Genomic DNA, 16,587 nt, shown 5'->3' on the forward strand with positions numbered 1-16,587 from the left:
GATTTCAATCTTTTGCAATTTGCTGAGACTTGTTTTGTGGCCAAATACATGACCTATGCTGGAGAATGTACCATGTGCACTTGAAAGGAATTCAGTTCTGCTGTTTGAACATGGAATGTTCAGAATATATGTCTTGAACTGAGGGTATCAGTCCAAGCTACTGTTTCCTTATTGATTTTCAGTTTGGATCATCCTTCTATCAAAGTAAGAGGGGTGTTAAAGTCTCCTACTATTATTGTATTGCTGTCAATTAGTTCCTTTATGTTTGTGACTAACTGCTTCAAGTATTTGGGTGCTTGTATGTTGAATGTACATGTATTTAAAGCTGTTATATCTTCTTGTTGTGATGTCTCCGCTATTATGCAATGTCCTTCTTTGTCTCTTACTACACTCTGTTTTAAAGTCTGTTTTGTCTGATAGAAGTGTTCCTACTCCTGCTTTCTTCTGACAACCATTTGAATGATAATTTTTTTCTCCATCTGCTCACTATCATTCTTCAGGTGTCTGGAAGTCTGAAATGAGTCTGTAGTAGGCAGCACATAAGTGAGTCTTGTTTCCTTTTGTTTATTTTGTTGTTGTTGTTGATTTAATGAGTCTTGTTTTTTAATCCACTCTGTTACCCTATGTCTTTTAATTGGAGTGTTTAGTCCACTTACATTCATAGTAATCATTGATAGGAATATATTTATTGCCATTTGATTACTCAGGTAAGTTTGGTGGCATTTCCCTGATGGAACCCCCTGAATCCTCCTCTCTCATTCGTCATCTTTCAAAGCTCCTGATAGGAAAGGTTCATGCACCTCATGACATAAGAAAAGCATGAGACTTATGGGGTCAAGCTCAGTTAACAATTTCAGACAAGTTAGGGTAAGTGTGTATACTGAGACTGAATGTGTAAACTGGTGACTGTCTGGGACCATGGACATCAGAACAACAAAGACCTAAAAGTCACCTTGTCCAGCAAGGAAACTGTGGGGATTTCTCTGGTCAAACAATTATCCTGGCAAGAGAGAGCCAATTCCTGATCCATCAGGTTCCAGCCAGGGAAGAGTGGCTACTATCGGACCAAGAGGCTGGGGCCTTCAGGGAATTTCTGCTTTCAAGAGAACTGCCCAAGGAAATGCAGGAAGGCAGGAAATCCTAGCTCAGAAGTAAGCACAGATGTTCATGGAACCTCGCCCCCATGGGGCCTTCAAGGTATACCAATATCTTTACCCCACATACAAACCAAGAGGAAAAGGAATTCAGAGATCATTGACAAGGATCCTAGGAGGGTTCCAGTTTCGGTCAGGGGTGAACCTAGAGCCCCTATAGTGAGACTGAGGATGGAAAGTCCTGCTTGCCCTTATTCTATCCATTAATTATCTTCTCCTGGCCGCATGCCTTTCACGTGCAGGATTTGGTTTCTTTACATTTTTATCCCCACTTTAATGGTGATGCAATTCCAGAGTTCGAACTAGACAACTACACATTCCAAATACTGGGAAGAGCAAAAAAACCCCACACCCAAGCAAAATAATCCACATCAGCAAAAGAAGCAAGAAAAAGTCCTTCCTTTAAAGTGTACAAAGGCAGCCACTGTCCTGGGGCAGGAAGTAAAGACACCCATTCAGTGGTTCTTGCTATTCCTGTGAAAGTACCTCCAACTCTTAATCTCAGCAGTTCTGAGGGGCTGTCTCTGTGATTTGCCCAAATTTCTTATACCGTCCTCTGAGAAAGGGGGCCTTGGAGGTGCCCTTCAGTAGCTAGGGAGGAGGACTGGATCTTCTACTTCTTTCCATATAAAGTTTCTGATGACTCTGTAAGATTTCTCAGTTTAAAATAAATATGAGGAGGGGGAGGAGCAACATGGCGGAAGAGTAGGGTCCCCAAATCACCTGTCTCCACCAAACTACCTAGAAAACCTTCAAATTATCCTGAAAATCTATGAATTCGGCCTGAGATTTAAAGAGAGACCAGCTGGAATGCTACAGTGAGAAGAGTTCGCGCTTCTATCAAGGTAGGAAGACGGGGAAAAAGAAATAAAGGAACAAAGGCCTCCAAGGGGGAGGGGCCCAGGAGGAGCCGGGCTGAGGCCGGGGCGAGTGTCCCCAGGACAGGAGAGCCCCGTCCCGGAGAAGCAGGAGCTGCACCGACCTTCCCGGGCGAAAAGGGGCTCGTGGGGAGTTGGAGCAGGACCCAGGAGGGCGAGGATGCCCTCGGGTTCCCCGGGACAGTAACAGAGCAACTGCGCGCCCAGGAGAGAGCGCCGAGCTCCCTAAGGGCTGCAGCGCGCACGGCGGGACCCGGCGGGACCCGGAGCAGCTCGGAGGGGCTCGGGCGGCGGCTCCGCAGAGGGGGCTCCGCGGCCCCGGGAGCAGCTCGGAGGGCTCGGGCAGAGGAAGAGGCTCCGTGCGGAGGGGGCTGCACGGTTCCAGGAGCAGCTCGGAGGGGCTCGGGCGGCGGCTCCGCGGAGGGGGTTGCGCGGCCCGGGAGCGCGAATCCAACAGCGCAGGCTCCGGAGTACAGGGCGCCGGGACACAGCCCAGGATCCCGCCTCCCCCGGGACAGGCAGAGGCCGGGAGGGCCCAGGACAGCAAGGACGCTCCTGCCCCAGCTGAGCAGATCAGCGGCCCCGCCCCGGAGCCTCCAGGCCCTGCAGACGGAGTTCCTGCCGGAGCTGAATCCAGGTTTCCAGAGCGGCCCAGCCACTGGGGCTGTTCCTCCTGCGGCCTCACGGGGTAAACAACCCCCACTGAGCCCTGCACCAGGCAGGGGCACAGCAGCTCCCCCAACTGCTAACACCTGAAAATCAGCACAGCAGGCCCCTCCCCCAGAAGATCAGCTAGACGGACAACTTCCAGGAGAAGCCAAGGGACTTAACACAGAATCAGAAGATACTCCCCTGTGGTTCTATTTTTTTGTTTTGTTTTTTGTTTTTGTTTTGTTTTTGTTTTGTTTTGCTTTTTGATTTGTTTCCTTCCCCCACCCCCCTTTTTTCTCCTTTCTTTTTCTTTCTCTTTTTCTTTTTTTCGTTTTTTTTCTTTTTCTTCCCTTTTTTTTTTCTCTTTCTCTTTTCTTTCCTTCTTTCTCTCCTCTCTTTTTCTCTTTTTCCCAATACAACTTGCTTTTGGCCACTCTGCACTGAGCAAAATGACTAGAAGGAAAACCTCACCTCAAAAGAAAGAATCAGAAACAGTCCTCTCTCCCACAGAGTTACAAAATCTGGATTACAATTCAATGTCAGAAAGCCAATTCAGAAGCACTATTATACAGCTACTGGTGGCTCTAGAAAAAAGTATAAAGGACTCAAGAGACTTCATGACTGCAGAATTTAGAGCTAATCAGGCAGAAATTAAAAATCAATTGAATGAGATGCAATCCAAACTAGAAGTCCTAACGACGAGGGTTAACGAGGTGGAAGAAGGAGTGAGTGACATAGAAGACAAGTTGATAGCAAAGAGGGAAACTGAGGAAAAAAGAGACAAACAATTAAAAGACCATGAAGATAGATTAAGGGAAATAAACGACAGCCTGAGGAAGAAAAACCTACGTTTAATTGGGGTTCCCGAGGGCGCCGAAAGAGACAGAGGGCCAGAATATGTATTTGAACAAATTCTAGCTGAAAACTTTCCTAATCTGGGAAGGGAAACAGGCATTCAGATCCAGGAAATAGAGAGATCCCCCCCTAAAATCAATAAAAACCGTTCAACACCTCGACATTTAATTGTGAAGCTTGCAAATTCCAAAGATAAAGAGAAGATCCTTAAAGCAGCAAGAGACAAGAAATCCCTGACTTTTATGGGGAGGAGTATTAGGGTAACAGCAGACCTCTCCACAGAGACCTGGCAGGCCAGAAAGGGCTGGCAGGATATATTCAGGGTCCTCAATGAGAAGAACATGCAACCAAGAATACTTTATCCAGCAAGGCTCTCATTCAAAATGGAAGGAGAGATAAAGAGCTTCCAAGACAGGCAGCAACTAAAAGAATATGTGACCTCCAAACCAGCTCTGCAAGAAATTTTAAGGGGGACTCTTAAAATTCCCCTTTAAGAAGAAGTTCAGTGGAACAGTCCACAAAAACAAAGACTGAATAGATATCATGATGACACTAAACTCATATCTCTCAATAGTAACTCTGAATGTGAACGGGCTTAATGACCCCATCAAAAGGCGCAGGGTTTCAGACTGGATAAAAAAGCAGAACCCATCTATTTGCTGTCTACAAGAGACTCATTTTAGACAGAAGGACACCTACAGCCTGAAAATAAAAGGTTGGAGAACCATTTACCATTCGAATGGTCCTCAAAAGAAAGCAGGGGTAGCCATCCTTATATCAGATAAACTAAAATTTACCCCAAAGACTGTAGTGAGATGAAGAGGGACACTATATCATACTTAAAGGATCTATTCAACAAGAGGACTTAACAATCCTCAATATATATGCTCCGAATGTGGGAGCTGCCAAATATATAAATCAATTATTAATCAAAGTGAAGAAATACTTAGATAATAATACACTTATACTTGGTGACTTCAATCTAGCTCTTTCTATACTCGATAGGTCTTCTAAGCAAAACATCTCCAAAGAAACGAGAGCTTTAAATGATACACTGGACCAGATGGATTTCACAGATATCTACAGAACTTTACATCCAAACTCAACTGAATACACATTCTTCTCAAGCGCACATGGAACTTTCTCCAGAATAGACCACATATTGGGTCACAAATCGGGTCTGAACCGATACCAAAAGATTGGGATTGTCCCCTGCATATTCTCGGACCATAATGCCTTGAAATTAGAACTAAATCACAACAAGAAGTTTGGAAGGACCTCAAACACGTGGAGGTTAAGGACCATCCTGCTAAAAGATAAAAGGGTCAACCAGGAAATTAAGGAAGAATTAAAAAGATTCATGGAAACTAATGAGAATGAAGATACAACCGTTCAAAATCTTTGGGATGCAGCAAAAGCAGTCCTAAGGGGGAAATACATCGCAATACAAGCATCCATTCAAAAACTGGAAAGAACTCAAATACAAAAGCTAACCTTACACATAAAGGAGCTGGAGAAAAAACAGCAAATAGATCCTACACCCAAGAGAAGAAGGGAGTTAATAAAGATTCGAGCAGAACTCAACGAAATTGAGACCAGAAGAACTGTGGAACAGATCAACAGAACCAGGAGTTGGTTCTTTGAAAGAATTAATAAGATAGATAAACCATTAGCCAGCCTTATTAAAAAGAAGAGAGAGAAGACTCAAATTAATAAAATCATGAATGAGAAAGGAGAGATCACTACCAACACCAAGGAAATACAAACGATTTTAAAAACATATTATGAACAGCTATACGCCAAAAAATTAGGCAATCTAGAAGAAATGGACGCATTCCTGGAAAGCCACAAACTACCAAAACTGGAACAGGAAGAAATAGAAAACCTGAACAGGCCAATAACCAGGGAGGAAATTGAAGCAGTCATCAAAAACCTCCCACACAAGAGTCCAGGGCCAGATGGCTTCCCAGGGGAATTTTATCAAACGTTTAAAGAAGAAACCATACCTATTCTCCTAAAGCTGTTTGGAAAGATAGAAAGAGATGGAGTACTTCCAAATTCGTTCTATGAAGCCAGCATCACCTTAATTCCAAAGCCAGACAAAGACCCCGCCAAAAAGGAGAATTACAGACCAATATCCCTGATGAACATGGATGCAAAAATTCTCAACAAGATACTGGCCAATAGGATCCAAGAGTACATTAAGAAAATTATTCACCATGACCAAGTAGGATTTATCCCTGGGACACAAGGCTGGTTCAACACCCGTAAAACAATCAATGTGATTCATCATATCAGCAAGAGAAAAACCAAGAACCATATGATCCTCTCATTGGATGCAGAGAAAGCATTTGACAAAATACAGCATCCATTCCTGATCAAAACTCTTCAGAGTGTAGGGATAGAGGGAACATTCCTCGACATCTTAAAAGCCATCTATGAAAAGCCCACAGCAAATATCATTCTCAATGGGGAAGCACTAGGAGCCTTTCCCCTAAGATCAGGAACAAGACAGGGATGTCCATTCTCACCACTGCTGTTCAACATAGTACTGGAAGTCCTAGCCTCAGCAATCAGACAACAAAAAGACATTAAAGGCATTCAAATTGGCAAAGAAGTAGTCAAACTCTCCCTCTTCGCCGATGACATGATACTCTACATAGAAAACCCAAAAGTCTCCACCCCAAGATTGCTAGAACTCATACAGCAATTTGGTAGCGTGGCAGGATACAAAATCAATGCCCAGAAGTCAGTGGCATTTCTATACACTAACAATGAGACTGAAGAAAGAGAAATTAAGGAGTCAATCCCATTTACAATTGCACCCAAAAGCATAAGATACCTAGGAATAAACCTCACCAAAGATGTAAAGGATCTATACCCTCAAAACTATAGAACACTTCTGAAAGAAATTGAGGAAGACACAAAGAGATGGAAAAATATTCCATGCTCATGGATTGGCAGAATTAATATTGTGAAAATGTCAATGTTACCCAGGGCAATATACACGTTTAATGCAATCCCTATCAAAATACCATGGACTTTCTTCAGAGAGTTAGAACAAATTATTTTAAGATTTGTGTGGAATCAGAAAAGACCCCGAATAGCCAGGGGAATTTTAAAAAAGAAAACCATATCTGGGGGCATCACAATGCCAGATTTCAGGTTGTACTACAAAGCTGTGGTCATCAAGACAGTGTGGTACTGGCACAAAAACAGACACATAGATCAGTGGAACAGAATAGAGAATCCAGAAGTGGACCCTGAACTTTATGGGCAACTAATATTCGATAAAGGAGGAAAGACTATCCATTGGAAGAAAGACAGTCTCTTCAATAAATGGTGCTGGGAAAATTGGACATCCACATGCAGAAGAATGAAACTAGACCACTCTCTTTCACCATACACAAAGATAAACTCAAAATGGATGAAAGATCTAAATGTGAGACAAGATTCCATCAAAATCCTAGAGAAGAACACAGGCAACACCCTTTTTGAACTCGGCCATAGTAACTTCTTGCAAGATACATCCACGAAGGCAAAAGAAACAAAAGCAAAAATGAACTATTGGGACTTCATCAAGATAAGAAGCTTTTGCACAGCAAAGGATACAGTCAACAAAACTCAAAGACAACCTACAGAATGGGAGAAGATATTTGCAAATGACATATCAGATAAAGGGCTAGTTTCCAAGATCTATAAAGAACTTATTAAACTCAACACCAAAGAAACAAACAATCCAATCATGAAATGGGCAAAAGACATGAACAGAAATCTCACAGAGGAAGACATAGACATGGCCAACATGCACATGAGAAAATGCTCTGCATCACTTGCCATCAGGGAAATACAAATGAAAACTACAATGAGATACCACCTCACACCAGTGAGAATGGGGAAAATTAACAAGGCAGGAAACAACAAATGTTGGAGAGGATGCGGAGAAAAGGGAACCCTCTTGCACTGTTGGTGGGAATGTGAACTGGTGCAGCCACTCTGGAAAACTGTGTGGAGGTTCCTCAAACAGTTAAAAATATACCTGCCCTACGACCCAGCAATTGCACTGTTGGGGATTTACCCCAAAGATACAAATGCAATGAAACGCCGGGACACCTGCACCCCGATGTTTCTAGCAGCAATGGCCACGATAGCCAAACTGTGGAAGGAGCCTCGGTGTCCAACGAAAGATGAATGGATAAAGAAGATGTGGTTTATGTATACAATGGAATATTACTCAGCTATTAGAAATGACAAATACCCACCATTTGCTTCAACGTGGATGGAACTGGAGGGTATTATGCTGAGTGAAGTAAGTCAGTCGGAGAAGGACAAACATTATATGTTCTCATTCATTTGGGGAATATAAATAATAGTGAAAGGGAAAATAAGGGAAGGGAAAAGAAATGTGTGGGAAATATCAGAAAGGGAGACAGAACGTAAAGACTGCTAACTCTGGGAAACGAACTAGGGGTGGTAGAAGGGGAGGAGGGCGGGGGGTGGGAGTGAATGGGTGACGGGCACTGGGTGTATTTTAGTAAATTGAACACCAATAAAAAAAATAAATAAAAGACAGAGATGGTCACAGTAAAAAAAAAAATTCTTTTAAAGATAATCCATCCCATCAAAAAAAATAAAATAAAATAAAATAAAATAAAATAAAATAAAATAAAATAAAATAAATATGAGAGGGATGTCTGGGTGGCTCAGTGGTTGAGCGTCTGCATTTGGCTCAGGTCATGATCCTGGGGCCCTGTGTTTGAGTCCCATGTCAGGCTCCCCACAGGGAGCCAGCTTCTCCCTCTGTTTGTGTCTCTGCCTCTGTCTCTGCGACTCTCATTAATAAATAAAAATCTAGAAAAAAGTTAAAAATGAATATGAGAGTCTTTACCTCTTTTAGATTACTACAGGAAGTAAAAGAATGAAACTGTACTCCTGGACTCTAAAATAAAAGGGGCTTTAATATAATAACATTAAAATGTATCAATTCCCATTTAAGACAATGAAATGTTGGCCCTCCAAATAAGTAGAGATGGGAGGAAGAGGTGTTGAGCAGATGGGTCTCCTGCATGTTGCATTGCCACTGGACACTGGCTCAGCCTTGAGCTTGACTGTGGCCAATTCTTTCTGTTCTTGAGTTCTGTTGGCCAGCTAGGATCAGGACTCCAGCTGGCAGGACAGGATGTAGCTAAGGACAGAATGACACATGTGAGTTGAGCAGGAGCTTCAATTCGGGAGTCTTTCCTGGTATCTTCCCAGGAGCTGGAGTCTGGTACCCCAGTAGCAAGGCTGGAGGCTGCCCCAGGAGCCAAAAAAGAAGAATCCCTGGAGTGGCCACCAGAAAGAGTCTACCTCTACGCTCACCCAGCTCCTTATGAGTCTTATCTCTCCTCTTCACCGAGCCACTCCCCAGACTGGAACCAAGCCCTAAATGGATCCTTGGGCTCTATGTTGTAATGATCTGCAGCCACCTGGAGCAGCATGATCTCCGTCATGACTTTGTGTTCCTGGACCAAGAGAGAAGGATGGGATGCATGCAGAGCCTGGGTGGGGAAGCTGCAGAATCATGGGAGGGCTTAACTCTGGGACAGGGGACCAGTGCTGGGTCTTTGAACATGTGGCAACCCACCTTCCTGCAAATTCATCCAGTCCCAACTTGTTCTCAGAGGTGAGTATAAACTGTCCCTCTTCTGAGAAGTTATCCTTGATTGCCATTCCTCTGTCATCACTTACTAACTAGATGGGACTTTCACTTCTTTATCAAACTATTCCTGTAAATGTGAGAATGAAGGGATGAAGGCAAGGAATGTTCCTCCCAGGGACATCTCTGATAGGCACAACCCTACCCTTACCTACTGGAAGTCATACAGAGCCTCACCTTCTTCTGGTGGTTGATCTCATTCCCCTGGAAAGCAGACAACCAAAGTCCATCAGTAAAAGCACCTTGATTATTACTAGCTGCTAATACCCACTCCTTCTTGCTGCACTAAGGCCAGGTACACAAGGGAGCCATGTGTACACGGATGACAGGACTGCAGTCTAGGCCAGCCTCTGGGGTCCAGGGAAAGGAAGACATGAGGTGGCTGCTCTGGTATCCTGTAGCACAGGAAGGGGAGGCCAAAGCCTCAGGTGGGCAGGGGCTGCTAGGCTCCTTAAGTGCTTGCTGATGTGTACAGGGGTGTCCTGATTTCACTCTGCTCTCACAGGCAACCCTTAAGGAAGAGGCTGAGGTCAACCCAGACAAACCTCATGCTGCTTTGCATTCAGGCAGCAGACTTGATCCCAGGACCAGTGAACTAAGTGCAGCCTCCCCTCACTCATCACTGACATGAGCAAGAAACCCTAGCCCACAGGAGCAACTGTGAGGCTGTGAGGCTGTCATGATGGGAAGGTTTGCCAAGTACTGAGAGCTCAGGGCTCAGTCCAGGGGCTATCTGTTACCACACTTCAAGATTCTGGCCCCTCCTCCCCAGCTCTCAGGCTCACACACCTCCAAGTACTCCTCCATTGCAATATCCAGCATCATCAGGTCAGTGGGGAAGGTGCCAAGGAAGGAGAGAACACCCTGTGTCATGGGGTTGAGGGTGGAATGAGTCCCTGTGTCCACAGAGATGAGATCCTCCCCGGGAAACATTTCAGCTCCCTGGCCCACCCCAGCTTCCCACGTGGAGCAGACTAGGACCCTTGGTGACCTCCCTTCAGTTACCCTTTCCTCACCCTCCAAGAACATCAGAGTCCTCCTAATCATTTTGAGGGCATGCTTTAGAAAAATCATAGTATGTAGCCCTGGGCCCCTGCCCACCCACAAACTCATTTTGTATCCATCTTTATAGACCCCCCTTTGGTCATGTCAAAGGAAAGGTTTTAGAAGCTGTGGCAATAGGAGTCAGAGCTGGAGTTGGAAGGCCCCACCTGTCTTGATTTGGAGGCTTCCAGCTTTCAGGGAAAACCCCCTCTCCTCTGGGTTCGAGGCCTAGTACCTGAAGCATGCTCACCTTCTTCTGCCACCCCCTCTTCCATGCTCTCTAGACCTCCATCCCCAGGGTTCCAAGTTTAGATAGCCATTTCTGCAGGGCCCAGGACAAGTTCCTTGAGACCATAATAACCTCAGTCTGCTCCCCAACCCCCGCATCCTTGACTGTAGACCCTGAACATCTGACCCAAGCAGCAATGCTGCATTATCCTTAAGCATACCATGAGTGGTTCTAGAACAACCTCAGCTCCAACATTCACTCCATGTGTGGCCTTAAGCTTGCAGTCTGGCCTCCCTGAGCCTGATTCCTCATTGGGAAAAGTGAGAACTCCAGCTACCTCCTATAGTCTCCTGAGGACCCAGTGTCCTATTACTATCATCATTGTTGTGGCCCTCAACCCATCCCAACCCCATCACTGAGCAGAGGCCTGTCCTCTGGGCTCTCAAGGTTGGTACAGGCTTCCATCTGGACCAGCTGGTGACACACAGAGAGCTTGTGTGTCCAGGCTAGGGATTCCGGCTGAGCATCACCTGCTTGTTCCACCCCCAGTGGAATTTTTACCCCAGGCTGCATCCACGTTCATGCCAAAGGCTTCACCTCCTGAAGTAATGCTCCAGGCCATTCCCTACTTCATTCATGCAGGGCACTGTTCTCTCCCATCCCTCCCCTCTTTCTAGACTTACAACTTCCATGTTACCTGGATAAGCAGCTTCTTACTCTGTGGGTTGTCTTCAATGCACAGCTTTTTAAATGTTTGAAAACTCTTCCTGAATAGAGGGAAAGAAGGCAGGATCAATGTAGGAATAATGTGGCAAGGTTGAGTGCAAGTCCCTTTGATCTGAGAACCCAAAAGTGTCAAACTGCTGGATGAGTGTTTTCTTTGGGTTCCTCTGAGCACTCAGGTCATTGGAGGACATGGGAGGGAGCTCTCATGAGGGTCATCCAGTACCTCCATTCCCATATTAATTAAGCACCTCTGCTTTGGTCAATTTTGGTTTCAATTGGGCAGAGACTCTAGTTGCTGTAAAGTACACATCCAAAAACTTCTAATTCAGCTCAGCCCAGTCCCCCCAAGTGGGGACATTTGGGAAAACTGATTTCTAAAGTAGGAGGCATGGTGGTCTATTCCCCAGGAAGGCTGAGAAAACCATGTTGTCAAGGTATGCTGCCTCCCAGGAAGTCCAGGCTGACTGAGGGGGGAGGGGAGCAGAAAGGTATATGGGAGATCCCTCACCTGTCCTGGTCCTTCTGGAGAGAGGCCCACTCACCTGGAAACTTTGGCCCATGTCTTCTTCAGCAGTGAATTGAGGCACTCTGCAGAGCAATGAGTAGTAGTTCCACAGGATTTGACAGGCCTGGGGAGGGAAGAGAATGAGCTGTCAGGTGGGTATCAGGAGCCCTATTTGCTCAAGAGCTGTAGCCTCCCTTAGTGTCAATCTCCGCTCCTGGATGAGACAGATGTCCAGGGACCTGCAGAAGGGCACATGGAAGACCCAACGAGTAGTAGTAAAGGTCAGCATGCCCCTGGAAGGAAGAGCTTAGACCAGAGAATTCAACCTTGAGAACTGATAAAGGGAAGAGCAGTTCCCGAGGCTCAGGAGAGCAAGTCAGTTGGGCCTCCCATAGGCATACCTTGGCCACCTTGATCCAGTGCTCCACCACCATGGCTCGGTCCCGGGCTGTCATGCCTGGGTTTCCAAGACAAGTGGTGATGATGCAGTTGGCCACACAGTTGTACTGGGTGATGGTGGCATGGACTGTGCATGCCAGGTGCTAATTGCCAGGCTTATTCTTCTTGGGCCAGATGGAGCCCAGGCCCTGATGGGGCAGCACCTTCTTGAACAGACTCAAGAGAAGAGGGGGACGTTCACTCATACAGTCCTATGTAGGGGGTACAGGTCAGAGCTGGAGCTCAGGAAGCTGAGAATGTGGTCTGAGCCCAGTTGGAGTTCCTGGATTGAATTCCATTCCTCTTCACTGAGGGAACCCAGGATAGGATGAGCCAAGAGCAGATACCGTCAGGGAAGGAAGGAGGGCATTTGCACCCTGATCATCCTCATTAACTTCAAGCTCCAGGTGGCAGTTCAAGGTGCAGGGACTTCCAGGTATCCTGCAATTTCTGGTCAGGCCAGGTACCCAAGATGGGAGAGAAGGTGCTGGGGAGAGTCATATGTAGAGCAGCATCAGAGGCCTGGCCTTTCCTTTCACATGGTACTCCCATAGCACCATTATTTCTGTATGGTCCCATAGAATGGCCTCAGCCTGATTTCCAACCCCTCTGTAGCTGTCCTTGAAGTGGAAGGTCTGGTCATCCAGAGAACCTGTATTAGTCTGGTTTTTCTAATTATCCTCTTCTCCATGGCCAAGGGCCTTGTCTACTCCACCCTCCATGTAAACCAGGATCAGGGCTTAGGTTGTCAGCATATTGGTTGGTGGTCTGCTCACCAGAGTTTGTGTTCTTGGCCTCAGGTGTGGTGGTCAGCAGAGGTGGTATGGAGAGGGACAGGCAGAACAAGATGGGACAGTTGAAAGGATGGGTGTTTGAGGCACCAAATCAGCCCAGACTGTGCTCTGCTTCCCAGAGGGCTTGGGACCCTATGTGCAGCTCCCTTTGACTCATTTGCCTCTTTCCATGAAGTCCCCAAAATGAAGCCCTCCAAGTGGAAATCAAGAGATCTGTGAGACCTATGGCTCTGAAAGTCCCTCCTCAGCCACAGCCCCTGTAGTCTCTCAACATGCTCTGTGGAGGCAGCAAGGCCCTCCTTCTGGATCCAAAGACCAATCAAAGTTTTACTTGATCTTTAAATTTTTTAAAGGATATTTGTTAATTTATTGGAAAGAGAGAGACTGAGACTACAAGCAGGGTGAGCATCAGAGGGAGTGGGAGAAGCAGGCTCCCCTCTGAGCAGGGAGCCCAATGTAGGGCTCAGACCCAGGACCCTGGAGATCATGATCTGAGCTTAAGAGAGAGGCCTAACTGACTGAGCCACCCAGGTGCCCTTATTTGATCTTATTGTCCATCAAAATGGTCCAAATATGGGTGATCCATTCATCCCTCAAGGTGGCCATGAAGATGTCACATCTAACAAACTATGGACATGGGTGCTTACACTTGTAGAGTGATTGACTGTCTGACTCTGTGATTAGAATTGAGACCCAGACATTGTATCTATTTTATTCCTTCATTTATCTTAGTGACTAGAAATGTATCTGCAATACTAGGTGCTTAATATATATTATTGGATGAAGGAATTCCAACCAGCACTCTCCTTATACTGAGTAGAAATTGAGCTGTTCTGCCTGCCCCCAGTGACCTCTACTCTGGGCACATAAAGGACAAGTAGCAGGACCAGTTAGACAGAATCTCAGAAGTCCTCTGCAAACAGGAAAACTGCCTGCTTTCCAATGTGCTTCTGTAAACCTGAAGTGCCACAGGCCCATGAGTGTTGATATTGAGAACTTCTTCACTGGGGAGAGAGAACTGCTACACATGAAGATGTCCAGCATGTCCAGCAGCTCTTTCTACACAGTCAGGCACCAGATAAGTCTATGCCATGTTTTCTCCCATGATTTCCCACAGTAGCCCCATGAGGTTCATCCTCTTACCACACCCACTTTTCAGGAGAGGAAAAGGAACCTCAGAGAGATGCAATGACATTCCCAGAACATACCAGTAGTAGAGGTGAGCCTCACCCCCTGTGCTGTGTACATGGGGTGGTCACTCACTGCTGGCTCAGGACTTGTTGGGCTGTGGTGAATATCTGGTATATTCAGGAAATGATTGGGATGTTTGAGAGGTTTCTATCCTTGAAGGATGGTATGAAAGGAAGGATGGTACTGTATGAAATTCTCCATTGTGCCTTCCTTGAGAGTCAGGAGGGTGCAGGCCTCACCCAGGGACAGGGTTGATTCCTTTTCACACCAGAGAGACAAGGAGGGGCACTCTAGTCAGCTTCAAAACCATGAACCACTGGGAAGATAAGGGTCTGGCACTCAGACCAGAGACCCCCCATTCCCTCAGAAACTTGTACAGGACAAGGGACTTGAGTGCCCACACAGAAAAAAGTTTTGGCTTCAAAGTACAATTGGTTTTAGGGGAGACATGGTAATCCATTGGTAACTTCTACACACTTTGTTAGCTGAGCAACAACAGCATTTCTCTCAACTAATAGCTTTTATGAAGACCAGTATGCCATTGAGTCATCAGTTAACATCTGAAAGCCAATAGAACACAGAGGGTTAGAATCTTAAATGCTGCTCAAGATCACATACGTTGGGCCTGAGAATTGTCCAAAGTATGGGCTGCATTGCATTTCCCCTAAACTGATGTGGCTTGGTCTGTTCCTGAAATGGGGAGAAAGGGTCATGGGAAAACCACCTTCCTCAGCAGGCCCCAGGGGAGCCAGTTGTTTCTAGTCTGGGTTCTGGGTTTCCCTGATCATCTCTAGGTCTTGAAATTGGACATGAATGTGGACCTGTTCTCACCCCAGATTGGCACTTGTAGTTGGTGGCCTGATGCACCTATGCTTGTCAGGGGAGATGGAGTAGTTGAACCCTTGGAGCAGCTCATCAAAGATTTCTGGGTGGATCTCTAAGAAAGGACAGAGCCAGCTACCAGGGCCAGGAGGCAACAGAGACCTTCACCCAATCTGGGGTTCCATGTTATAGCAGATCTAGCAACTAAAACAGTCTGTGAGGACACGTAAGGCATTCTTTAAAGCACTGCAGAAATGACAAGAGAATGGCATCAAGTCAAGTGCCAAGGGCCTTGAAAGACTGAATCACTGTGGCAGATGGCTTCATTTATGTAGTACTGTGAAGATCTATAAGGACAAAGCTCATGACCTGTTGGGCCTACAATGATTTGATGTGTTCTGAGAGAGGACACGTTACAGGAAAACATATAGAATGGCTTCATCCCACCCTTCCTTTTGTGTTAAATCACACTCTTTAGTGTGATGATTTGTAAGGGCTTGGAGAAGTTCTGCAGGGACAGTGAAGCTGGGTTCTACACAGGATATCTGGGATGAGTAGGTGGAATAATAAAAACAGTAGTAAAATGCAAAGATACTCATTGCTTGTGAAAAACAAAACAAAACAACCCCCACAAGCCCTCAAAAACATTAAATATATTCTGCACCATTCCAACATAGGTGAAGAGTGTCTTCCCACCTCATCCCATAGCTAGTGGCTAGGCATAGAGGTTCAGATCACTTTGAGGTTGAGCTTGTGGGACACTCACATGGAAACACTACGGAAGGGCCTCAGGTTTCTCTCCATGTTTGTGTGGGAGCCATATTTGTGTGGAGAACCTGCTTCCCATTCTCACCTCAGAAAAGCACTGATCCTTGTTTGCCTGGTGCACCAGATAATTGTCTAGTGTTGGAATAGTCAAAGCCACAGACCATCTCCTCCAAGATCTCCTGGGTGAAGCTCTGGAAATACAATGTCCTATATATACAGGGCCAAGAGACATTAGGGTCCTCCCTGGACATCACCACAAGAGGACACCCCCATTAGAAATCGTGTTCTCCAGTTCAGGCCAAGAGGGGCCACTGAAAAGACATCTGGCAAGGAGGAAGCCAGATGAAAGAGACTCTTGGGCTCATGACTAACATATTCATTATTGAGCTTGGTCCCCAGCACTCACCTTCTCATCTTGCCTGCTATGACCTAGGGTCTGAACACAAGATATGTGTCAGACTTCCAACACCTGGAAGCTGGTTTCTGCCCAGGAAGGGCATGCACCTCTCCTCTGTCCCCTCTACACACACACACACACACACACACACACACACACGTGGCAGGAGGTGTGAGCCTGCTCCGGTGAGTGTGGTCTGCTCTCCAGTGGGCTGTCCCAAGCTCCCTCATGGTACCTGCTGGTATCTCCCAACACATGACCAGAAGCTTCAGAGGAGAGGGCTGAGCTGAGGTCAACAGTGGAATGAAAATCTCTCACTTTGGACTCTCCTGAGTCCAGAGTGCCTGAAAGTAGGAATACAGCAACTGAACATCTTGTTCTCGTGACCATCTCCAGTTAAGTGAGTTGGAAAGCAGGAAGATCTAGACTGCAGGTTC

The 16,587-nt window shown here is 46.0% G+C and overlaps 1 long non-coding RNA gene across 3 annotated transcripts; it reads right to left on the reverse strand.

Annotated features, from left to right (window-relative positions):
* Positions 1-8,494: 8,494 nt before the first annotated feature.
* LOC144312035 (uncharacterized) lies at positions 8,495-16,587 on the reverse strand. Of its 3 annotated transcripts, XR_013377458.1 has the most exons (7): positions 12,142-16,587; positions 11,778-11,864; positions 11,207-11,276; positions 9,388-9,440; positions 9,165-9,306; positions 8,900-9,042; positions 8,495-8,723 (listed from the first exon to the last, which is right to left on the reverse strand). It is a non-coding gene; the product is annotated as an uncharacterized LOC144312035 (long non-coding RNA). The 3 variants fall into 3 exon arrangements; XR_013377459.1 differs by having other exon boundaries at positions 9,392-9,440; positions 11,778-16,587; XR_013377457.1 differs by having other exon boundaries at positions 11,778-16,587.

This window comes from Canis aureus, chromosome 4, assembly GCF_053574225.1.
Source record: "Canis aureus isolate CA01 chromosome 4, VMU_Caureus_v.1.0, whole genome shotgun sequence".
NCBI classification, from domain to species: Eukaryota; Metazoa; Chordata; class Mammalia; order Carnivora; family Canidae; genus Canis; species Canis aureus.